This window comes from Equus przewalskii, chromosome 7 (assembly GCF_037783145.1).
Source record: "Equus przewalskii isolate Varuska chromosome 7, EquPr2, whole genome shotgun sequence".
In the NCBI taxonomy this organism is placed as follows: domain Eukaryota; kingdom Metazoa; phylum Chordata; class Mammalia; order Perissodactyla; family Equidae; genus Equus; species Equus przewalskii.
The window spans coordinates 50,326,985-50,353,365 of NC_091837.1; the positions used below are offsets into that span (position 1 = coordinate 50,326,985).

Consider the following 26,381-nt stretch of genomic DNA (forward strand, 5'->3'; position numbering starts at 1 on the left):
ATGGGCAATATCAAGCTCAGTTTGTGTTCTTTATGAATTTTCCAATATAATATTTCTTACCCTCAAATAATAAAATTATTCTTCTATATTTCCTTTCAAAAGTTTTAAAGTTCTGCTCTTCATATGTGGTACTTGACTCCACCTGGAATTTATTTTTGTATGCATTGTAAGGCATCCACTCCATACAGATAACATTTGTCCAACTCTATTTATTGAGTAGCTTATTTCTTTACTTCTGATTTTTAATGCTGATTTTGTTATATCCCAAATTCTGAAATTAATCACTCGGCCATGGGCTGGTCCCTAAATTTTTAAAAAATACTTTCTTAACTATAGGTTTTTCTAATAAAGTTTACAGTTTTCACAAAAATTTTAGGATGCTTTCAACACTCATCAAACAGTGTTTCCTCACCATGATGATGTTTGAGATTTTCTATTTAATTTCAATCATTTAAAATAAATTCTTCTTATTAATTATTAAATGATTAAATTTACTGGTATTTTATCAATTTTATATATTTTGTGTTCAGTCTCAATATTTTAATAGTACACCCTCTCTCTGAGTTTACTTTCTTTCTTATTGAACTACAGCCTTAACTATTTCTTCTAGTGAATAACAGAGTGTCAAATTATCTTAGATTTTGTATGTGCAAAATTATCTTATTCTTGTCCTCATTCTAGAATGACAGTTGAGTATGAATTGAGTATAAAAATTATTTTCTCTCAGCACTCTGAAGATTAATATCCATTGTCTTCTATCAACCACTGATATTAACAAGAAATCAGTTGTCAACGTAATAATTTAAGAACTGCCCACAGTTTCAATAGGATATATCTTGTCATGGATTTATTTTTAATCACAATGCTTCATTCTTACACTATATTTTTTGCTTGAGTACCCATATCTTTCTCCTTTTCTGATAAATAAATTGAAGTTGACTTCACAAATAATTTTCAGCATTTTTTTACATTTTTTCCCTAAATTCTAAATTTTGAAACCTTTCGAGAACATCTTACATAATTTCTAACTGCTCTGTCATCTTCCATTGGCTTGTTTTGGAAATAAACGAGGATACCAAAACATAAACATACTTCCCTCTCTTGACCAGAAATCCCCATGTAAACTTTGGAGACTTATTTTCTTTATCTATAAAAATGGGATAATGAAATCTGCCCTATGTATCTGACAGCTTTAGGAAATATTAAGAAAAATAATATGTAATGATTTTTTGGAAAACTATGAAAACAGTGGGAAATTATAAAGCATTTAAGTAACCTGGTATGAGGAAATTTTTTTTTTAAGTATGCTTTTCGGTGAGGAAGATTGGCCCTGAGCTAATATCTATTGCCAATCTTCCTCTTCTTTTTCTTTTTTTTTCCTCTCTCCCAAACCCCAGTGCATAGTTGTATACCCTAGCTGTAGGTCATTCTAGTTATTCTATGTGGGATGCTGCCACAGCATGGCTTGATGAGCAGTGTGTAGGTCCACGCCCAGGATCTGAACCAGCGAACCCCAGGCTGCTGAAGCAGAGCATGTGAACTTAACCACTCAGCCACAGGGCCGGCTTCCTAGATTTTTATTTGATAGGTGTTGTGGGCACATAAACATTTAAGAAATATATTGTCTCTATCAACCATAGTGAAATTAAATTGTGGCATTCAGTCTCATGACACTTAAGTCACTTTCGGACAGTGTTTCATCTAAAGAGAAAAAACCTTGGTACTCATCTTATTCAGTCATTGTAATATGTGTTCACAACTATAAGACAGTAAGTTTTGACTCAATTACTTCTAACTGAATGAGGAAATGTGATTTCTATTTTACTATTTATTACTTAATGTATTTACTACTGTAGAAGTAAATATTTTAAACCATTTTATTATTGTGAAATTGTTGAAATTCTGTAAGCAATTTCTATATACTTTCACTCAATTCTCAAAATTTTTTAAAAGTTTTTATTTTGAAATAATTTTAGACTCACATATAAACTGGAAAAATAGTAGACTGCCTGTGTGCCCTTTACCCAGTTTCCTCCAATGGTAACATTTTAACCATAGAATAATTTATCAAGACCAGGAAGGTGGGGGCCAGCCGTGTGGTCCAGTGTTTAAGTTCGAGCGCTCGACTTTGGCAGCCCAGGGTTTTGCTGGTTCGAATCCTGGGCGTGGACATGGCACCACTCATCAAGCCATGCTGAGGTGGCGTCCCACATGCCACAACTGGAAGGACCTTCAACTAAGAATATATACAACTACATACCGGGGGGGCTTTGGGGAGAAAAAGGAAAAATAAAATCTTTTAAAAAAAAGACCAGGAAGTTGACAATGGCACCCTCAAAGAGGTTCACCTCCTAGTCATTGAAGCCCGTGAATACATTACCTGACATGGCAATGGGGAATTAAGGTTGCAGATGGAATGAAGGCTTTGCTAATCAACTGACCCTAACATAACAAGATTATTCTAGATTACCTGGGTAGGCCCAATGTCATCATAAGGGTCCTTAAAAGTGGAAGAGGGAAGCAGCAAAGCAGGTCAGAGTGATGTGATGTGAGGACTCCACCAGACCTTCTTAGCTTTGGAGACGACGGAGATGGAAGAAGGGAGCCACGAGCCAAGGAATGCTGGTAGCCTCCAGAAACTAGAAGAGACAAGGAAATGAATCCTACCTGGAACCTACAAAAAGGAATGTGCACCTCTTGACACCTTGATTTTAGCCTGTGCCAGACTTCTGACCCACAAACTGTAAGATGATACCTTTGGGCTGTTTAAGCCACTAAATTTGCTACGATTTGTTGTAGCAGCAAAGAAAACTAACACAGTATAAATAACAAAGTAACATTTTAAAGGAAATTGCTATGAATGGGTAAAATAATACTGATCTTTCAAATATTTTTCCCATGGTTTCTCAGGTATAGTATTTCATGGTCTATTCCTATAATAGCTCAATTGTTCAATGTGTTTTGTCATACAGAACATAAAAACATATTCCCTTACTAGACACTAATTTATAGGTGCTTCCTTATACATTTTTTACTTTGATTCCTGTATAATTTATTTAACAGGTACCTTCTACTTTTAGTTGTAATTAAAATTTAATTATAATTAACGTTTTTAACAAGACAAGGCTTTCCTCTTATATTCTTTGTTTTAAAAGAAAAAGTTTTAAACTGATATTTTACATTCTAGTGTGCAGTGCAGAGGCTTTTTTCTTTTAAGCAACAAGAGTCTATCTTTATTTTTTTTGTAAATTCATTTTAGTGATTTTTTTTCCTAAAGATTGGCACCTGAGCTAACATCTGTTGCTAATCTTTTTTTGTTTGTTTGTTTCTTCTTCTCCCCAAAGCCCCCCAGTGCATAGTTGTATATTCTAGTTGTAGGTCCTTCTGGCTCTACTATGTGGGACGCTGCCTCAAGATAGCCTGATGAGCGGTGCCATGTCTGCGCCCAGGATCAGAACCAGTGAAAGCCCGGGCCTCCGGAGCAGAGTGCATGAACTTAATCGACTTGGCCACAGGGCCAGCCCCAATAGTCTATATTTAAAGATTGCATAAGACTAAAACCAAAGGCCCTTGCAAACATTTGTTTGTACTAGAGATGGGAAAAAAAAACACCACCCATAGAGACTATTGTTAAATGATATGTTCATCTCATTCCTCATTTTTACTTGTTCCCATTCTATAGATTTCAAAGTGTTAAATATAGATGATACAAAACTATTGTTGTATTTTACATTTGTTTAAGCACAGTCACAAGAATTTTAGCATGTAGTTACATGCCAGTCAGGAATCACCAGGATCACAATAAGTAATACACAGGTGCATATGGGGTCAAATTCTATTTTATTAAAGGGACCTATGAAGATAGAGGGAGTCCTTGAAAAGTTTTTTCGTCCTAGGCTTTGGCAATGGTGGTACAAGAAAACGGTAATTTGAGTGGTCATGTCTAAGATGGCTTGAAGGTGTTATCAGCAAGGGATCCTGCCAGATAATTGATTACTATGGACTGGGTAAAGACGTTAGCAAGTCCAATGAAATGACTGAGTTTTAGTTATTGTCGTAATGAATAATGAAGCCTAAGAAGTGCTAAATAAAAGTGGGCTTCAATAAAAGCTGGGATCAATTGTGGTGTAACCAATAGAAATGGGTAGATTACAAGTAGGAAGTGGAATTAAAGGATTCTCAAGTGGGTCCTATGTTGCCCCCCCTAATATCCATTCTCCTCCTCTGTGTGGAAGCCACACAGTTTAGAGCAGATTGTCCCCCGCCTCCAGCTCCAGTGATGGGCCTGAAATAGTGTAATCTTAACTGGGTAATGAATCCACAGTCCTGGTCAAAATAGTTGGTTCAGGAAAGGCCAGGTGTATTAGTTTCCTGTGGCTACTGTAAGAAATCACTACAAAAATGGTGGCTTAAAATAATAGAAATTCATTCTCTCACAGTTCTAGAGGCCAGAAGTCCCAAATCAAGGTGTAGTCAGCACCACATTCACCTTGGATCTCTAGGGGAGCATCCCTCCTTGCCTCTTCTGGCTTCTGGTGGCTCCAATCTCTGCTTCCAACTTCCTCCACATGGCATAGAAGGATATTTGTCCTTGAATTTAGGGCCCACGCCAATAATCCAGGATGAGCTCATCTCAAGATCCTTAACTTAATGACATCAGCACAAACCATTTTCCAGAGAAGGTCACAGGTTCTGAGAGTTAGAAGGTGGACTATCTTTTGGGGGTCATCATTCAACCCACCACACCAGGTGACCACAGTGATTGTTTCAGGGGTGACTGAATCAGAATGATGCCTCCCTTGGATGGTCACGGGAAGTAATATTTTCTCTCCCAGTGAGTGTGAACAAGAAAGCACACAGTTCATGCTGTTGCTGGAGGCCTCTGGCTGCCCTGATGGAAGCCAGCCTAAAAAATGAGGCAGCACAGAGGCAGGCAAAGCTGAGAAACCTGCAGAGAAACAGGAAAAAAGCTCTGACTAGACCAAATGCACCCACTCTGCCTCTGAATTTGTAAATTAGAAGAGCCAATAGATTTCTTGTATTTTTCAATCTATTACAAAGTAATTGTAAATATAGTAAGAGAACTAAGGAATAGGCTATATTTGGGGTATAGGAATTTTGTCAGGATAATCAGAAATTAACGGAAATAATAGTACTAACGTTTATTGAGCAGTTATTATATTTTAGTACTATTCTAAGCATTTTATACTGATTATTTAATTTAATGCTCACAATAACCCTGTTATCTTCCCAGACAAGAAATCTGCAGGCCTGGCTCATGTAACCAAATGGTCTGATGCAGAGTTCAGTGAGAGATGAGGTGAGAGGTGGAGAAGGACCACAGAGGGCCTTGGCATCAACCTATGGTGATCAGATTTGTCCTCTGGACACTGGGGAACCAAGGATGGGTTCGAAAGGAGTGGAATGATCAAGTGCATTTTGGGAAGATTACTTAGAGGCAATGTAAAGACTGGAATGATGGTAAGGAAGACAATAGGCATTCAGGAAGAGAAAGATAGCCATTGGCCAGAAAATCCTCAGAGCAGGAATTGGACTAGACCATATTCCAATCCCAAAATCCTTCTGTTCATTCATTCATGTACATCCTCTTGTCTTTCATTACGGGAGGCAGTTTATTGTAGTGTAAGTTAAGTATGTAGTTACTTTGTACTACATACGAACTATGTACTACACTACATACACATTACGCTACTATGTAGTGTATTACAGTTAAATATGAAGATTCTGGAGCCTGAGTGCCTGGGTTCGAATCACAGCTTAACGACTTACTAGTTTGTGACATAGCTTATTATGTAATCTCTGTGTACCTCAGTTTCTTCACATCTAAATTGAGGATAATGAAAATACCTACTGTGTGAGGTTGCTGTGAAATAAGTTAATACATGAAAATTACTTAGAAGAATGCTTGGCCCATAGAAGTATACTACAATATTAAGATGTTAATATCTTTATAATCCAGATGCTGAGCACAGGGACAGCTTAACTGTAGTTAATCAATAAGTATCTGCTGAAAGACTGGGTATTTTTACTTCAAAAGGCAGTCTACTTTTACTGTTAGAGAGGTTTATTCTTTTAGTTCAAGCCAATTCAATCTAATCAATAAACATCCATTAGGCCTGACTAGGACTAAAGCCCTGGGCCAGGCAAAACCAAAATGAGTGAGGTTTAATCCTTGATCTTCATCAGACAATATCTGAACCTATCTCTTCATAACTTACACAAGCTGGTTCTTGTAGAGTCTTCTAGAACAACTCATAACAAATCTGTTTCTCCTTTACATGACAGACTTTCCAATTATCGAAAACAATTATCCTGTCTACCCTTAATCTTTTTTACTCCAGGATAAACAATAAATACACACAATTCCTTCAGCCATTCCTTATGGGACATGATTTAGGAGCATTCAATCAATTTAATCATCCTCCTCCAGACACATTCACATTTGTTAATACTTTTCTTTAAATGCAGGGCTCAGAAGTAGATACAATAATCCAAGCAGGATTGAATGGATGGGTAGCATTATAAGAATCAGTACCATAAAACTAATGGCTAAACTTGAGTGCATCCACAGATAAAATGGGAGAATAAAACAGGTTACAGGTTAGCGCCTTAGGGGTTTCCTTCTGTCCAAACAACAGGGAATAGACCTTCTAAAAAAACATGCAAAGCAAAGTATTGTGAAACATGTCATAAAGAACATGCAGTTAAGAAACCAAGATAGGATATTATTATACAGTAGACAGTAAATATTTGTCTAATAAATAAATGTAAGGTAAGGATTTAACGAATAGTAGGAATGAGGGTTAGGAAATACACTCTTCCCAAAAGTTGAATAAGATGAAACCAGAAAAGATGACTTGGTCAATATGGAACTTATCAAGAGAAGAGCAAAATGGACCAAAGGATTTTGAGGAGGGAAATTGAAAGATGAGAAATTGACTATTCCAACCATTAGTCTGAACTGTCTCACAGACTGTAACAGAAGAGAAAAAGAGTCTGTGCTTTACCATAGAGCACAGAAGAGAAAGCTAGTGGTTATATATACAAATGTTATTTGTATACCCTTGAATCTTAAATAATAATGAGGTACTTTGGATACTATGTAAACAAGCAATAAATGCTAATTTAAATTTTTGTTTTCTGTTTCAGTGATAGTAGGACATAAGTTTTCCCTTTTTTTTTTTGCTGGGAAAGATTTGCCCTGAGCTAACATCTGTTGCCAATCTTTCCCTCTCTCTCTTTTTTTTACCTCCCCAAAGCCCTAGTAAACAGTTGTATATTCTAGTTGTAAGTCCCTCTAGTTCTTCTATGTGAGCTGCCGGCACAGCATGGCTACTGACAAAGTAGTGGTGTGGTTCTGTGCCCAGGAACTGAACCTGGGCCGCAGAAGTGGAGTGCACCGAACTTTAACCACTAGGCCATCAGACCTGGCTCCATAAGTTTTCATGTCAACCAAAAAAAGGGAGTTGCTTTTCAGGGAGAGAGTCCAATATATAAAGAAATTACAAAATCTAGTGAGTTTAGTGGGACATTATGGCTGAAAAAAGTGATATAATCCTAAAATAGGATAATTCATGAGAGAGAGAGAGAAATTTAAAGCTTCATAGCAATATATCTACTTCCAAAAGACCTCAAAAAACAAGCAAACAAAACCTGGCAGCATTAGAGAAGCAACAGGCAGCAGCAAGTTAGAAGTTATTTTAATTTTTCCACTCACTTCTTATGAGTACACAGTACTTCAAATTAGAATGTTAGCTACAATACAAAACAGAATGGTTCAAACTGCTTTTGGAATGTTACTTTTTACAGGAAAATAGCACTATCTGTACTTAATTAATGTCGAATAGTTAAGATTACCCCTATTGCAACAAATTCCTGTGATGAATAATTTAGACAAAAAGTTTGGCATTGCTCTAAATTCAACAAATTGTCTAGCTATCAAATAAGTATTTTTACGGTGAGACAATAAAACATAAATACTATTGTTACAGGTTATCTAGATGAAATATCTCTTATATGTCATCACCTATATATTACATTATTTCTAAATTCCCCCTTCTGCTCATCACAATAAAATCCTTGTAAAGGTATTATTTTAGAGAGCATCCTTATGCCAGATATGTTGAGTAGTTATTTTTGTTAATGATTAGCTAGACAGTCAATACCTATTTGGAAGACTGATCATTTTCTTCATTATATATTTTCTATACATCTGATGTCTTGTTATTATTGTATAATGTATCTTATAGAAAGGATAATACTGCTTTCCATAAAATAGTCAAATTCTATGGCCAACGTAAAACTCTATAAAACACTAGAAATACATGTATATTCTAAAATGAATATGATTTGTTTCCTATAGATAGTAAAACTTGTGATCCAAGCACTAGCTTCAAGCAATCTCATGCAAATATTTATTAAATTCTCTTACATGTTCCCTCTCTTTCCTCGTTTCACATTCTAGCCCATCTGTGCTTAGCCTGCAACCATTTAATAGAGAAATAACATGAACTAAACAGCAAAGGTGCTAATCCACAAATCTTGGTTTAAAAAAGAAAAATAAATTAAATCTGCAAAAGTATCTACTGACAAAAATCATATAGTAAGCTCTGAAGGGATTTTCAAAGAACACACTATAAAAATAGTGCTCATATTAAAATACCAAAGTAACTGCCTAAGGTAGTTACTGAAATAAGTATAGATATACTAGGAAGCCTGAAATGATGTCAACAAAGCAAAAGAGGGAATAATATATAATTCTGAAAATTAACATTCCATAAAAAAGCAGGAAATACAACAAAACATATAAAAACAGTATAGTAAAACCTCAAGAGTATTATAAAATTAGGAATAATTACTGATGCTTTTAATACTATTATTGTACTTGTTTAGTTTAATTAATTTAGTTAAAAATTCAATGAAGAGGATTTCTAGCTAAGTGAGGGCAGACTGAACTCAGGTACTCCCTCCTCAAATCTCTCTAAAATAAAAGCAAAGAAACTAAAATATGTATATATATAATATAAATATTTACAAAGATATAAACAAAGGAAGAGGAGATGATTACAAGAGAAAGATGATAATAAAGTTCTAGAAAATGAAACACAAGCAGAGGAGTGATAACTAATTTAAAAGATCACACATGCTGAAATCAAAGTGTTTCCATAGATACGAACAAGAAGCAAGATGCTGGGGCTGGCCCCATGGCCGAGTGGTTAAGTTCTCACGCTCCGCTTCAGTGGCCTAGAGTTTCACCTGTTCAGATCCTGGGCGCAGACATGGCACCGCTCATTAGGCCAAATTGAGGCAGCATCCCACATGCCACAACTAGAAGGACCCACAACTAAAATATACAACTATGTACTTGCGGGATTTAGGGAGAGAAAGCAGAAAAAGAAAAGAAAAAAAAGAAGATTGGCAACAGTTGTTAGCTCAGGTGCCACTCTTAAAAAAAAAAAAAAGAAGCAAGACGCTGTGTGCTATACAATCCAGGAAAGGTACACTAGGTTCCCAACAAGAGGAAAGGCATGAGAGAAGCAACAGATAACCAAAAGAGAACCAAGGCAAAGAACACGAGAAAAAACAAAACCAACATTACCTAAACAAAAAAAAATTCAAAAGAACTGTTCATTCTATCCTTAGAGAAATAAGAGAAAATATTGGTTCCATCAAAGCAGGACAGGACCCTATATATAATTTTAAAAAAAGAAAGAAAGAAAGTAGAGAGGGAGAGAAAAAAAGCTCTTGCAAATGAAAAAACCAAAATAGGAAACTCAACGCACAGGTTATAAGACAAGGTGACTGCTCAGAAGGTAGAGCAAAAAGACAAAGAGATGGAAAATTGGAGAGAAAACAAAACAAAGCAAAACAGGAAATAAGTTTTAGAGGTTCAACATCTGAATAATAGGAGTCCCAGAGAGAGACAACTGAGAAAACAAAAGGAAGGAGACCATCAGTGATACAATTCAGGAAAACTTCAGGGAACTGAAGGACGTGAGTTTCCAGATTTAAAGGGATAATTGAGCATTCAGCACCATGGATAAGAAATAAACACATCAGAGGACATCATATTAACATTTCAGAACACTATCAATGGCAAAAGAGTCCACGTGTTGTCACAGAGAAACAAAAAGGATCACATCCAGAGGATCAAGAATCAGAATGACGTCAGACTTGTCAAGAGCAACACTGGAACGTAGAATAAGGTGATGGAGCAAGAATGCCGTCAAAATCCTCAAGGAAAATCACTTTCACTTAAAATTCTATTAAATGCTACCAAATTCTACCAAAGTCTCAATCAAAGATGTGAGTAAAATAAACATTTTTCAGACAAGTTCTCAAAAAATTTACCTCCCAAAAACCTACAGGAGGACCTGACAAAGCAAGAGAGTAAGATAAGAGGAAGAAATGAGATACAGAAAACAGCAGGTCCCGAAAAGGAGAGAGATGACGTAAGAGATATTTCTGGCCAGTAGTGAAAGGAGGAAAACTGTGTAGACGTTTAGAGGGCAAGCAGTTCAAATTGGAGCAGGACAGACGCTTGGGAAAAACTTTTTAGAAAGATAAATCTGGTAGACTAGCTGATTTCTCTGACCATCTAGACAGGATATTTAGACAATGATTAAGAGATTGCCTGAATCAGTGATAAAGTCTTAGAACATTAAGCAAATGAAAGAGCAAGACACTACTAACTTTAGGGAAAAGAGAAGATGCAGGAAAGGAAAAAATTAGATTAAATTGCATGGCTAAGCTGTGGATAACATTTACACAGTCACGATGATAAAAACATTGAATACCTATGGAAAGAAAATACTGTCACTATATTGAGAGGATAAGGATGCTTGGGAGGGAAGACAAAGATGTAGATGTGTGGTAAGATGAGGAAGGAAACATAACCAAATTCTCTTCTATCATGGGGGATAATCAATAGATAAAGCCTGGTGCCAGCCCAGTGGTGCAGCCGTTAAGTTTGCATGTTCTGCTTCTCGGCAGCCCCGGGTTCACCGGTTCGGATCCCAGGTGTGGACATGGCACTGCTTAGCAAGAAAGCCATGCTGTGGTGGGTGTCCCACATATAAAGTAGAGGAAGATGGGCATGGATGTTAGCTCAGGGCCAGTCTTCCTCAGCAAAAAGAGGAGGATTGGCAGTAGTTAGCTCAGGGCTAATCTTCCTCAAAAAAAAAAAAAAAGAATAGATAAAGCCTGAAACTAAATATGAAGTTCCAAAATGTAGATTGTTAGAGACAGGGAAGTAAATGCCAAAATAAAAGAGATCACATAACTCATAACAGGCAGAGCCAGAATCCAAACTCAGCCTTATCTCCAAATTACATTCTTTCCACTAAACTTAAGTGTAGTCCCCAAATAACTTACACAGAGTGATGCCAAATTATGAAATTTATTAAACTTTGCTCAAAAGGAGGTAATTTACTTTTGTATTAGTTACCAAAAGTCAGAGCTGACTAAATAAACTGATAACCTAAGGACGATATAAGGGGCTATTTGTCTTAAGAAAACAGTCTATGTTCCAACAACTGACAGCATTACATCATTTACCCGCATCTAAGGTACTCACAAAAGTGGATATCCACAGTGAAATATTCTGATTAGCTGCCAATTGGTCATCCAGGCAACATAGAAACTTTCCTTTTTTATGGTTACAAATTATTTCCTTTTTGGCACAGCAAAGTATATCCTCTTCACGTCTGACCTCTTCATGCTATTGACCTTTGAACCATTCTGAAAGGTCTCACATCCCTGGCTCCTATGGGATCTTTGCTTGTTCAGCCTTTGACAACCTCACTTATTTCTCTTTTTTCTTTCTTGGAGGTCTACTTTCTCTTCCCTGCTCCATCCCCCAAGAAATGATTTAATTTCTGCAAACATAAAAATTTAACCCATGTTCCAATTCCAATAAATCACCTGTTCTGGCCTCATTATTTCCAAATGCCAATTGGACATTTCCATTTTTATATTCTACCATTCCTTACACTGCTTAGCTGGCCCAAATTTCTTATAATGACAAACAAGGCCCTTCCTGATCTAACTCTTGATTAATTATTTAGTTGTTGTTGGTTTTTTTTGCTAAGGAAGAGTGATCCTGAGTTAACATGTATTGCCAACTTTCCTCTTTTTGCTTAAGGAAGATGTGCTCTGAGCTAACAGCTGTACCAGTCTTCCTCTATTTTGTATGTGGGCTGCCGCCACAGCATGGTTGCCGATGAGTGCTGAAGGGTCTGCACCCAGGAACACAACCAGGGCCGCAGAAGCCGAGCATGCCAACCTTAACCACCAGGCCATGGGGCTGGCCTCGGTCACTTCTTTCATTTTATCACTCATACCTCTACCTCAAACTCTACTCTCAAGGTAGGCTGGACTATTTAAATTCTTAAGAACTACTCGTGTTCTCTTTTGTCCCTGGGCATACCAACATTCTCTCTTTTTCAAACCCTTCACCAACCTCAAGCTGGTCCTTGTTTGTTCTTTAGGACTCATCTCTGAAGCAATGCTCACGGTACCCTCATGCCAAACACAATGCCTTAGACATAGTGAATGGAATATAAATATTTGTTGAATAAATGAACAAAAAGACTCCTGAATTAATGACTTATCTCAGATAATCTCTTCAATTCAACACAAATAATGCTGCCTCAATAATCTTTCTTAAATATTGCTTATTAAATGTTTTTCCTTTTCTTAAAAAGCCATCAAGTTTTTTAAATTTAAAGTGGGAAGCTCTGCTGTCTGCCTTTTAGGCTCTTCATAAGGTGCTCACTACACCTCTGTAACCTAATTTCCTGTGCTCCCCAACATGAGGCCTCCTCTCCGGTCTACTGATTTCCTGAGACTCCATGCTCACCTCCACATCCATCAATTTGTTTTTGCTCTTTACCATCTGTCAAGGAATGTTTTTCCTTTCTGATTCTCTAGCCTACAAATGGACAGCTCAAGGCCAACTTCTCCCATAAAGCTTTCTTTGAATTACTCCAGCCATATTGACGAGAATAGCAGTGCTTTAGTCATTCTTCAAATGTATTTTGATGATCTGTTACTTGACAGGCTCTGTTTGGGTACTGGGACACAAAAGTGAGCCAGGGAAAAGCAAGAAAACAAGTTAAAATAAATGAAATTTAGGATTACAAAGAATGACAAGTGCTAAAAGCAAGGGGCAAGGTAGAGAATATTGGTTATAAGGACCAGCAAACCTTTTTTAGACATGTTGGTCGGGGAGACCTCTTTGAAGACGTAATGCTCAAGCTGAGATCTGAAGGCGGGGACGGATCTAGTCACGTGCAAAGTTGTGCTGGTAAACGGAGAGAGTTCTCCATAGAGTGCATCACATGTGAAAATACTCTGAAAGAGAAAGGAATCTGTAGGAATTGGAAGGAGATAGTATGGTTGGAGCTTAAAGAATAAAAGGAAAGTGGTCTAAGATGAGCTAGGAAAGACAGGCAAGGTCCTATCGGGTCCATTAGGACAATTCTAAAGGGCAACAGATAACTATTGACTGGTTATAATCAGAGGAGAGAGAGGATTAGATCTACGCTTTAAGATCATTCGATACTGTACGAGGAACGGACTGAGAGGGAGGCTGTTGCAGTCTACAAATACAGATGATGATGATGAATTGGATCAGGGTAATGGCAGTAGAGATGGAGAGAAGTGAAAAAACTTAAAATTAAGTTTTGAGATGACACTTGAGATGGGGGAATTGAAGGAGAAAGTCAAGAGCTCAGTTTTGATCATGTTGAATTTTCGATATTTATGACAAAACCAAGTAGAGGCATCAGGCAGGGAGTTAAATATGCAAGTCAAGATCTCTGGGGTAGACAGACTTCTAAGATGAACCCCAATAGGCCCAGCCCTGCATAATCTCCTCCCCTTGAGTGTGGACAAGACCTGAAATTTGCTTCTAATGAACATCATATGAAAAAGGTAAAGAAATTTTACAGAATTAATTAATGTCCTTAATTGGTTGCCTTTGAGTTAATTAAAAGAGGCACTATCTCAGCTATGAGAAAGAAGGAAATCCTGTCATTTGCAACAACATAGATGAACTTAGAAGACATCATGTTAGGTGAAATAAGCCAGACATAGAAAGCCAAATGCTGTACGATCTCACTTATATATGGAATCCAAAAAAACAAAAGCTGAACTCATAGAAGCAGAGAGTAGAATGGTGGTTACCAGGGGCTAGGGGGCTGGGGGAATTGGGAGTTGATGGGCACAGGGGACAAGCCCTCAGTTATAAGATAAATAAGTTCTGGGGATCTAACATATAGCATGGTGACTATAGTTAATAATACTGTATTGTATACTTGAAATCTGCTAAGAGAGTAGGTCTTCGGCATGCTTACCACATACACAAAAGGTAACTATGTGAGGTGATGGATGTGTTAATTAACCTGATTATGGTAACCATCTCACAATGTATACATATATCAAATCATCATGTTCTACACAATGAAAAAGATAAAATAAAGACTATCCTGAGTGGGCCTGACCTACTCAGGTGATCCCTTTAAAAGAGGGTCCAGGACTTCCCTGAAGTTCAAGATGCTCTCCTACTGTCCTGGAAGAAGTCAAAAGCTACCTGTGAACTTCCTTTGGAGAAGAGCAGTTTCTAGGAGCTGAGGCTCTCAGTTCTTTAGCTGTAAAGAACTGAATTCTGCCCATGAGCTCAATGGACCTGGAAGAAGACCCTGGGCTTCAGCAGCCCAGCCAACAGCATGATTGCAGCCTTGGGGTACCCTGAGCAGAGGACTCAGTTAAGTTGTTCCTGACTTCACAGCAAGGAAAGTTATCAGAGATAAGGAGGAGTATTACATAATGATAAAGAGGTCAGCTCTCCAAGAAGACATAACGATGCTTAATGTACATGCACCTAACAAGAGAGCATACCAAACTAAGGAAGGCAAAAATTGATAGAATTGCAAAGAAAAATAGATGAATCCACTGCTATAGTTGGAGACTTCAATACCGCTCTATCAGAAACAGATAGACCCAGCAGGCAGAAAATCAGCATGGACAAAATTAAACTCAACGACACCATCAATTGACTGAATATAATGAACATATACTACTTCATCCAACAACAGCAAAAATACACATTCTTCTCAAACTCACATGGAAAATTCACCAAGATAGACAACATTCTGAGTCATAAAATAGGCATTAAAAAATTTAAAAGGATAGAAATCATAGAATGTCTGCTCTCAGATCACAATGGAATTAAACCAGAAATCAATAACAGAAAGATAGCTGGAAAATCCCAAAATACTTGGAGATTAAACAACACACCTCTAAATAACACATGGATCAAAGAAGAAATTTCAAGAGAAATTTAAAAATATTTTGCACTTAATGAAAATGAAAATATAACTTATCAAAACTTGTGGGATGCTGCAGAATCAGTGCTTAGAGGAGACTTTATAGCATCAAATGCACATACTACCTAAAATCAATCATCTAAGCTCCTAGCTTAGGAAACTGGAAAGAAATAGCAAACTAATTCCAAACATGCAGAAGGAAAGAAATAAAAAAAAATTAGAGCAGAAATCAATAAAATTGAAAACAGGAAATCAATAGAGAAAATTAACAGAACCATAAGCTGCTGGTTTGAAAAAGATCAATAAAATCAATGTCTCTAGCCAGACTAACTAAGAAAAACAAGAGAGGACACATATTGCTAACATCATAAACTAAAAAGAAGACATCCATATTTATTCCAAGGAAACTAAAAGGATAATAAAGAAATGTTACTAACAAGTCTATGCCTACAAATTTGGTAACCTAGATGAAATGGACCAGTTCTTTGAGAGACACAATCTTGCAAAACGGACATAAGAAGAATCAGACAATCTGAATAGGCCTATATCCATTAAAGAAATTTTGAATCAATAATTAATAACTTTCCAAAATAGAAAGTGCCAGGCTCAGAGAGGTTTGTGGTGAACTCTCTCAAACATTGAAGAAAGAAATTATACAAATTCTCGACATTTTCTTTCAGAAGATAGAAGCAGAGAGAATAATCTCTAACTCAGTCTACAATTACCCTAATGCCAAAACCAAACAGTTATTACCAGAAAAGAAAATTACAGACCAATATCTCTCATGAACATAGACATGAAAATTCTCAACAAAATATTGGCAAATCAAATCCAACAATATATAGAAAGAATTATAGACAATGATCAAGTGGGATTTGTCCCATGTGTGCAAGGCTGGTTCAACATTCAAAAATCAATTAATGTAATCCATCACATCAACAGGCTAAAAACGAAAAATCGTAAGAGCCTATCAATAGATGCAGAAAAAGCATTTGACAAACTCTAACACCCATTCAAGATAAAAAACTCTCAGTAAACTAGGAAAAGAGAACTTCCTCAATTTGATAAAAAATATCTACAGAAAACCTACAGCTAACATCATACTTAATGATGAGCAACTAGAAGCTTTCCCACGAAAATCAGGAACAATGCAAGGATGTCTCCTCCTACTGCTGCTTTTCAACATCGTACTGGAAGTCCTGGTTAATGTAGTAAGACAAGAAAAGGAAATAAAAGGTATACAAATTAGGAAGGAAGAAATAAAACTATCTTTGTTTGCAAGATGATGTGATCATCTACATAGAAAATCCGAAAAAAATCAACCAAAAAAACTCCTGGGAGTAATAAGTGATTACTGCAAGGTTGTAGGATACAAGGTAAATATACCAAAGTCAACTGCTTTAATCTATACCAGTAATGAACAAGTAGAATTTGAAATTAAAAACACAATGCCATCTATATTAGTACTTCCCCCAAATTAAATACTTAGGCACAAATCTAACAAAATATGTGCAAGATCTACATGAAAAAACTATAAAATTCTGATGAAAGAAATCAAAGAACTAAATAAATGCTCATGGCTAGGAAGACTCAACATTGCTGAGATGTCAATTCTTCCCAACTTGATCCATAGATTCAACGCAACCCCAATCAAAATTCCAGCAAGTTATTTTGTGGATATCAACAAAATAATTTTAAAGTTTATGTGGACAGGCAAAAGACCCAGAATAGTCAACATGATATTGAAGGAGAAGAACAAAGTTGGAGGACTGTGATATCACCCAATTTCAAGAGTTAATATAAAGCTACAGTAATCAAGACAGTGTGGTATTGGTGAAAAAAAAAAGAAAAATAAGTGAATGGAACAGAATAGAGAGTCCAGAAATAGACTCCCATGAATATAATCAACTGATCTTTGACAAAGGAACAAAGGACATACAATGAAGCAAAGATAGTCTTTTCAACAAATGGTACTGGAATAACTAGACATTCACATGCAAAAAAATGAATCTAGATACAGAACTTACACCTCTCACAAAAATTAACTCAAAATGCATCACAGACTTAAATGTAAAACGTGAAACTATTAAACTCCTAGAAGATAACTTAAGAAAATCTAGGTGACCTTGAGTTTGATGCTAACATTTTTAGATTCAACACAAAAGGCATGATTCAGGAAAGAAAGAATTCATAAGCCAGACTTCATTAAAATTAAGTTTTTCATCTGCAAAAGACACTATCATGAGAATGAAAAGACAAGTCAAGGACTGGGACAAAATATTTGCAGAAGATATATCTGAAACATACAAAGAACTCTTAAAACTCAATAGTAAGAGAGCAAATAACTCAAAAAGTGGACCAAAGACCTTAAAAGACACCTCAACACAGAAAATATACAGAGGGCAAATAAGCATATGAACAGATGTTCCACATCATATGTCATCAGGAAAATGCAAATTAAAACAACAACAAACTATCACTACACACCTATCAGAATGGCCAAAACACAGGACAAAGACAACATCAAATGCTGGCATGAATGTGGAGCAACAGGAACTCTCAGTCATTGCTGGTAGGAAAGCAAAATGGTTCTATCACGTCAGAAGGCAGTTTGGCAGTTTCTTACAAAACTGAACATACCCTTACCATACTATACAGGAATCATGCTGCTTTGTAGTTACCAAAAAAAGTTGAAAACTTATGTCTACATAAAAACCTGCCCACAGATATTTAAAGCAAGTTTATTTATAATTGCCATAACTTGGAAGCAACCAAGATGTCCTTCAGTAGGTGAATGGATAAATAAAGTGTGGTACATCCAAACACTGGAACATTATTCAGTGTACATTATCAACTATCAAGCCATGAAAAGACATGGGGTGAACTCATATGCTTGTGAAAGAAGTCAATCTGAAAAGGCTACATACTATATGATTTCAACTGTTGAAAAGGCAAAAATATGGAGACAAGAAGAAAGATCAATGGTTGCTAGGAGTTAGAGGGGAAGGAGGTAAGCACTTCACTAGTGCAGTGAAATCACTCTGTATGATACTATAAAGGTGGATACGTGTCATTATAAATCTATCTAAACTGACAGAATATATGACATCAAGAGTGAAACAGGAAACATCTTATGACTTTGAGACAGAGATACCAGCAAAGAGAAAGGCAGGGGAGGGGGATAAGGACCAGGCAAGCAAAAATTCAGGAAGTGTAGTCCACATGAGCCCTCCTAGAATAAACTCTGTGAAGATGAAATCTCACTATCCACAAAATAAATCAAAATAACTCAGGAAGGAAAACAGTAATGAAAGGACTGGTTTCGAGCACTGATTTCATGTAAATACGAAATATAACATAATAAAAATGTAACAAAAGTCTAAAATGAGCAAAAGGAACTGGAAGGATCCTTCATTTTATTTTTATTTTGTTAACACACAGTAAAGCTGACTTGGGGGTGTGGATGTACAGCTCCATGAAGTGTTATAAATGTACAGGGTTCATAAAGAGAAGGCAGCTCTTCTACATTTTATTTTACTACTAAAGTACTTTTTCTTTTTTTTCTCTTCTTTTCCTCAAAGCCCCAGTACACAGTTGTATATCCTAGTTGCAAGGCCTTCTAGTTCTTCTATGTGGGATGCTTCCACAGCACGGCTTGATAAGCGGTGTCTAGGTCCGTGCCTGGGTTATGAACCAGCGAACCCCGGGCCACCAAAGCAGAATGGGCGAACTTAACCACAATGCTGCAGGGCTGGGCCCCCAAAGTGCTTTTTCTAAGCAGGTGAATGGATGCCACAAACGAGCAAAAAAGCAGTTAATTAGTGATTCCAATGACAGGAAGACTTCTTAGATAATGATTGTTGTTGTTAGTGCCCTTGTGTCAATTGTGACTCCCAGTGATCCCATGTGCAGTAGAGCGGAACCCTGCCTGGTCTTTTCAAGCCATCCTCATCTTCTGGTGCTGTATCAGACAACGCTCTGCTGCAATTTATAGGGTTTTCATGGCCAATTTTTTTGGAAGTGGATGGCCAGGTCCTTCTTCCTTCTTCCTAGTCTGTCTTAGTCTGGAGGCTCCCCTGATTCTCTCTGGGTGACCCTGCTGGTATTTGAAATACTGGTGGCATAACTTTCAGCATCATAGCAACATGTAGTCACCACAGTATGACAACCACCAGGCGGGTGGTGTGGTTCCCCGACTAGGAAACCAACCCAGGGCTGTGGTTGAGAGACCACTGAAGCTTAAGCACTAGACCACCAGGGCTGGCTCAGGTAATCATCAGATATTTATTTCTGATAACTATGATTTTGAGTATAGTTCAGCTCATTTCTGGCAACAGATTTCACGATTCTACTTTGCTATTTCTTTTGTGATTGCAATGTTTTGAATATATGTACAAATAGAACAACACCATTTTCCACTGCTTGTTTTACTTATCCTTTCTGAGACTTTAGGTAAAATGATGATGTATTAAACATCATAAATGAAAAATAGTTACATACTTGGTCTAGTGCAGGGAATTCAATATATTTACAACTACTAGAATTATTCCCCAAGGCATAATCTTTTACATGGACTTATTATCAAAAGTTTCTATTTGTGCAAAGTTTTATTATCATATGTGTATATTCAGTAAACTTAGAGTACAAATAGCTTCTAGCTAATAATTACCTACACAAATTGTTTGCATAGCTGTTCTCTTTTAAAGCCAAATATATGGAAGCCCACTTTTCCTATTGCAATAAATTCAAACAACTTTTAACTTATGCTGTTCACGGTCTTAGAACTTTTTCAAAATATATGAAATAAAAATATATTAGTTTAATAAGATCACAAAATTCCATTTCACCCAGTTCTCTCAAGTCTTAAAATTTTCTCACTAGGACAGGTATCGATGGTCTTATTACTGATATACACATGAGTAGCTTGGAGGAGGGGTGTAGAGGGATAATGGTATAAGAGCTAAACCGATTATTACCTTTGTGTGTGTGGGGGAGGAAGATTGGGCCTCAGCTAACAATCTTCTTTTTGCTTGAGGAATATTGTCACTGAGCTAACATCTGTGACAATCTTCCTCTATTTTATGTGGGATGCCCCCACAGCATGGCTTGACAAGTGGTGCTAGGTTTGCACACAGAATCCGAACCTGCAAACCCCAGGCCACAGAAGCAGAGTTCATGAACTTAATCACTACACCATAGGGCCGGCCCTGATTATCACCTTTATTTGAACACAGTCTAGACTCTTTAAGAACCAACTCTCTCCCCATAATAACTTACTATTTTTCCCATATTAAAGCAATACCGAGTTCAAACTGATTAGTAATATTTGTCTTAATATAAGCTGAAGATGAATTATAATTTTTTTTTTGTGAGATGTTCATATCACAGTGAAATTTAGCCTCAAGACAGCATAAGCTGTCAGTATCAAGAGACTGGCTCTTTCAGATTTTTTCAGAAACTCAAACCTCTTCTGCTTGTTATAATTTATGAGCTATCATATGAAATATAATGAGAAAGAACTCTATTAATATTCTTATCTTCGGTTTTTTGTATCTTAAGAAATAAGATCTAGAAGTTCTTCTTTTATCATACATCAAGCAGCACTACTCTACTTGTTCTGGTGTTGTGAAAGGCACGTATCCGAAGCACCCCTAAAAGTCATCAGAAAAGTATTTATGCAAAGTATTGTCACAGGGATCTGAGTACAAATATTATATCACATACTTTCATGGTAAGAAGAATATTTTAAATGCTTATTTTGATGTTAAAATTTTTCTGAAGAGTCAATTTATTACAAATTTTGTGAGTATTTTTTATTTAACCTCTTTTCCTTTGCGCTTCATATAGAATCATCCCTCAATCGACTAAACAGAGAGCGTTGTCTTTTTGGTATTTGCAAATCTACAGTATTGGGCTTTCAGTACCTGTTTCTAATACATAAGTACACACAGTGCTTGCCCACCTTCCAGACGATGTACAGTTGACCATCAAACTGGATCCAAATCTTACTGGGGCCCTGGCCAGGTCTATATTACACTGCACACTGCAGTCTACTATGTTGTGGATATTTTAGTGAAAATTACCAGTAATCTTACACTTCGTTTTACAGGCAAGCACCAAATGATTAAGGAAAGATATGAAGAAGAAAAACCATATTGCCTAATTTCCCTTTAAAATTTCTTATGTTGAAAAGTTCTCATATAAAACTGAAAAATGGAAAAAATATTAATTTGTCTAATGTTTACCGATAGTATTATATTAGTGCTACTGAACACAAAAACAGGTTCGTTTACCCACCACACAGTAGGGCCAATAAGTGAAACATCAGGCTTGCGGCAAGGCAAGAGGCTTACTATCAAAAGGCAGCCAGGCGAGGAGAAGGGAGTTAGAACTCAGATCTACCTCCTTGAAGAGAAAAAGGTAGGGGTTTTTATCTGAGGTTTGAGGTAGAGGAGGGAGAGCATGTGGCCTTGCTGATTGGAGCCTTCCCACCAGCCTGAGCTCAGCCTTGAAGACAGAATTTCTTTTTCCTTGACTGCCTGGACTTTTCTGGTTAGTTTTATCTTCAGCCTGCGTTTGGCCTTGTGAGGCTGAATCTTGACGTCTGGGCCTTGACTTCCTGAGAAAGACAGCTCACTCATACACTAAGGAGGGACAGACAGACCTGGTTAGTGTTGAACAACAGTCGATTATGCTGAATAAGCCCGGCTGCAGTTAGCACAGCTTATCTCAAAGTTTTTGTTCTAGGCAAGAATTTTTAACTCCTTAGTTCTCCGTTTCATTAGGTACTGTCTCCTATATTGCCTAAAACATATTCTTTTAAGGATAGCATTTTCTTAAGTGTTTAAATATAAATTATGGAATATTATGGAATGCCAAATGAAAATATTTAGATACTTCAGAGAGGACACTTCACTAATTGACTAATTAAACAACTTTTGAACATGCTAGCTCACTTTAATACAACATGACAATGATCTCATCCATTCGATAGTTGGCTTAAAATCATAGCATATTTCACCCAATTTTTACTTTGAAAAATGTCTAACCTACAGAAAATTAACATTAATATGAATACTATACAATCTTTATCTAGATTAAACAACTGTTAAGATTTTGCCACATTTTCTTATTTCTCTCTTTCCCAGATTAAAAAAAAAAATTTGCTGAACTATTTGAAAGGATGTTGCAGAAATCATGAGATTTCATCTCTAAATTCTTCCAAATATATCTTCTCCCCCAAAAAGACATTCTCCTACATAACCCCACTATGATTATCACATCAGGAAATTTAATATGGATATAATACTATTACATGATCTACAGCCCAAATTCAGATTCCTCCAATTGTCCCAATATTATCCTATTTAGCTTTTTTTCATCCAAAATCTAATAAGAAGGATGCCTTGCAATTAGTTGCTATGTCTCCTAGTCTCCTTTGATCCTGAACAATTTTCCAGACTTTTTTTTAATGACACTGACATTTTTTAAGTGCCCAGGTCAGTTATACTGAAGAATATCTTCCAATTAGAGTTTGTCTGATTGTTTCCTTGTGATTTGATTCAGGCGAAACTCTTCTGACAAAATTAATTCAGAGGTGTTGTGTGTCCTACTCCATGTATGTGTCATATCAAGAGGTACATGATGTCAGCTTGTCCCACTATTTGTGATGTCAAGTGTGACTGATGTCAGTCAGTCGTGATGTCATTTGGTTAACCTGGTGTCTGCCAGATTTCTCCCTGTAAAGGTGTTTTCTCCTCTTTGTAATTAATAAGCAATCTTTGGGTGGACATGTAGAGATAGTCTGAATATCCTGTCCCCACCAACCATTCACCCAATGGTGGATTATCCTTTGATTATTCTAGTAACAGCAGTTGCAAAAAGGTGACTTTACAATTCCATCATTTAAAAAAAATTATTAGCTTATGTTCTTGAGTGAAACAGAGCCTCTCCTTCTCTCCACCCCATCTGCATACTACACATACTATGGGCTGACAGAGTCTTTTCTTATTCAGGGTGCCCTAATCCATTACATACATTACTATTTTTTTATGTTCAAATGATCCCAAATTGGACCAGTGAGAGTCCCTGAAATCTAGCTCTTATGTCCTTCTGATGTGTCCCCATCAATTTTTGAGCAATTCCTTGTTTTCTGGCACAAAGTGTTCCAGGCTTAGCAGATACTCCCCTGAACTAGTTGAAGCAAGAAGGCTTTAAATAAAAAGGAGACTAATTCAACTCAATTTTAATACAGGAATTTGAAGTTAGGCACAAATATTAGAATAGTACCTAGAAATAGTAAGTGCCAGTGAGCATGGTAGGTCTCTTCCTTAACCATTTTTGCCATAGTTGGAAGCCTTTGTGCAATTCTTAAAAGTATAAACTTTTAATTTACAACATAGACTTCTATGTTACTCTTTCAATTTCATATATTTATTCTTATTTTGATTTTTGTTCTCCTTCATTTCTCTTATCTCCATATGGGCACCATATGGATAGGTAACCTCCAAAGAATTTTCCTGTTCTTTTCTGCAACACAGTACAATCTTAGATCACTGTCTAATGCCAAAATATGCACAAACAGCACAGCATAAAACCCCCAGAAAGGAAAGCCTTTTAAAATTCCTGAAATTATCAAGGGATTTCACATGTCAGAGGAAATAATGTAAAGGGATGCTGGGCATTTTGTTTGTTTATTTGGTAAGAAATTCAATAGACCAGCCTCACTTTGTTCGCAAATGTAGCACATTCAAGTCAGCTCTGAATGAATCACTGATAGGGAAGAGAAGGCGAAGAAAGAAGAGTGTGATATTTGCAGAGGTCACAAAGAAGGGAAAAAGTGGGGCCTGATAGCTTGTAAGTTTTAATTTATTAATTGATTTTCACTAGAATGTGAGGGTGGATGTGAGCGTGTGTTTGTGCGCAGTATATGTGTATGCATGTGCGCACGTGGGGTTAAAGATAGTGATGTTCAGTCAACATTTCTTCAACAAATACTTATTACACTCTCACTCTGGGCCGGCACTGCAGTATTTTCTAGGAATATAAAGACCATCAAACTAGATAGGTCCCTATATTAGTGGTTAATTAAATAACTACATAAATAAGTGTGAATTTACAGCTCTTTGCAACTATTTGCAGACAAACATAAATGTGTGTATATGTATGTTACAAGGGGATTTGGCTCAGTCCAGGAGGGAGACATGACTCATTGGTGGAAGTGACATTTGGGTTGATATTTGAAGTGTTCACTAAGAGTTAACTAGGCAGTGTTTGGGTATGTGCATATACAGGTGTGGGGATGGGAGACAGTAGGATGAGTCAGAGCAATTGGAAGAAAGCCAGCCAGCTGAATCAGAGGGAGGGAGTGGGAGTATCAAAAAAGATGAGACTGGAGGAGCATGACTTTGCTGGGTTTCAAAAAATCAGGTACTTTATTATAAACAAAGCAATGGTAATCTATTTAAGTGATGTGTGTAGTTGAAGGGGTGATAGTTACCATATTTTCATTTTGAAAAGACTCCTCTTGCACCTTAGTGGCAGATGGATTTGGAGGGACAGCAATATCGGATGCCAAGAGACCAGTTATAAAGCCCTTGTCGTTCTCTACACAACCGATGGTGAAAGCTAGACTTGAGTGATGGCCAAAGGCAGATTTGTAACATACTTTGGAGGAAACAATCAATGAGTGGGTGAAGGCCCTGATATGAGGTGGAAGGGGAGGTAATGGAAAGGATAAAATCCAGGTGAGGACCTGGAGAATCCTGGGGGTTGGGGTGAGATGGGCAGAGATCAGAAGTTTGATTTTGACATGTTTCATTTGATGTTTCCTTAAGACAGACAAGATGAAATGTCAGTACACAGCTGCATCTACAAGTAGGGAACTTAGAGGGACGTTCTGAGCCATTAGTACGTTTTGTAGCATGCCCTGCATAAAACGTATGGCAATAATTTCAAGGAATTCTTATCAGAGAGTATTCTGTGTATGTATGTTGGGAAAACTCAAGGTGAACTAAAGTTCTAAGGGACTAGATGAATAATCTCTGCTACTTGGGAGTTTAGTAATTTGCAACTCTATTTCTATTTTAAACGCTGTTATAATTCCCTGATCTGCAAAATCTGAAAATATGACTTCTCAGCAAGTGAGATATATCTACTATATGTGTATTAAAGTCAAGAAACTATAAGCACAGGATTAATACTTAAAATATTTAACAATCAGTACAATTGAGCTCCAGCCTCAAATAACCAGTAAGACTATCCCAGTGCCTCCAGCTGAATGCCAACTTTGTCACAGTAATAGAATCTCATTCTCTGATGTTAAAAACTCCTAAGTGGAAATAGAGTGTGAATATTAGAAGGCAAAGGAGTACTGATAGTTACTGCTTTTAGTCCAGTAATGTCCATAACACCTAAGCATTTTTCTTAATACATCGAAAAAATTGATTTTGGGGGTGGGGAATAAATTATCTTCATTCTATTCTACTGTTCAAAGAATGCTGTGGAAAAATCAAGTTTATTTAGAAGTACAGTTCTAAAAAATTTTGCCTACATTTCAAATTTGAAATTTCTTTTTTAAAGTATATAATCCATATCATCATTTTATCTAAATCTTCACAGACTATATTTGCTTAAAGTAACCTGTAACTATAGGTCACAGTTCTAATTCCCTCTGTGATGAAGAAGAAAACAATATAAATGACTAAAAAGCTAAGTCAGCTTTGAGCTTCTTGCCTCTGAAACTAATGGTAGAGTAGGTATCACATTCTTGATTTGAATTGACAAAGTTGTCTTATTTGGTTTTCCCATTTTCACACATACCTAACGGAGGCTTCTGAAATCTCTTCACGACATTAACTAGGTGTATTTTCCCTTTTCTTAAATATGTTCTTTAATGTTTTAGATTTCACTTTAGGGCAGTACTGAAGTACCACAGTAAAAGGAGGCACTAGGAACCCAGTGACCGGAATGTGTCATATCTGTTTATTCTGACAAAGAAGGTTTTCTCTTGTATAGTGGAGTTACCAGTTA

At 36.7% G+C, this 26,381-nt stretch overlaps 1 protein-coding gene across 4 annotated transcripts in view; it reads right to left on the reverse strand.

Moving 5' to 3' along the window:
• Nucleotides 1–26,381, reverse strand: part of CHST9 (carbohydrate sulfotransferase 9) — a 256,656-nt gene that overhangs the window by 222,016 nt on the left and 8,259 nt on the right. Inside the window, exon 2 of one of the 4 annotated variants that reach the window (XM_070627518.1) lies at nt 2,471–2,639. The exons of the other annotated variants lie outside the window; for them this stretch is intronic. The gene's annotated coding sequence lies outside the window, so the exon portion shown is untranslated. The remainder of the gene's footprint in view (nt 1–2,470; nt 2,640–26,381) is intronic. 4 annotated transcript variants of the gene reach the window in all.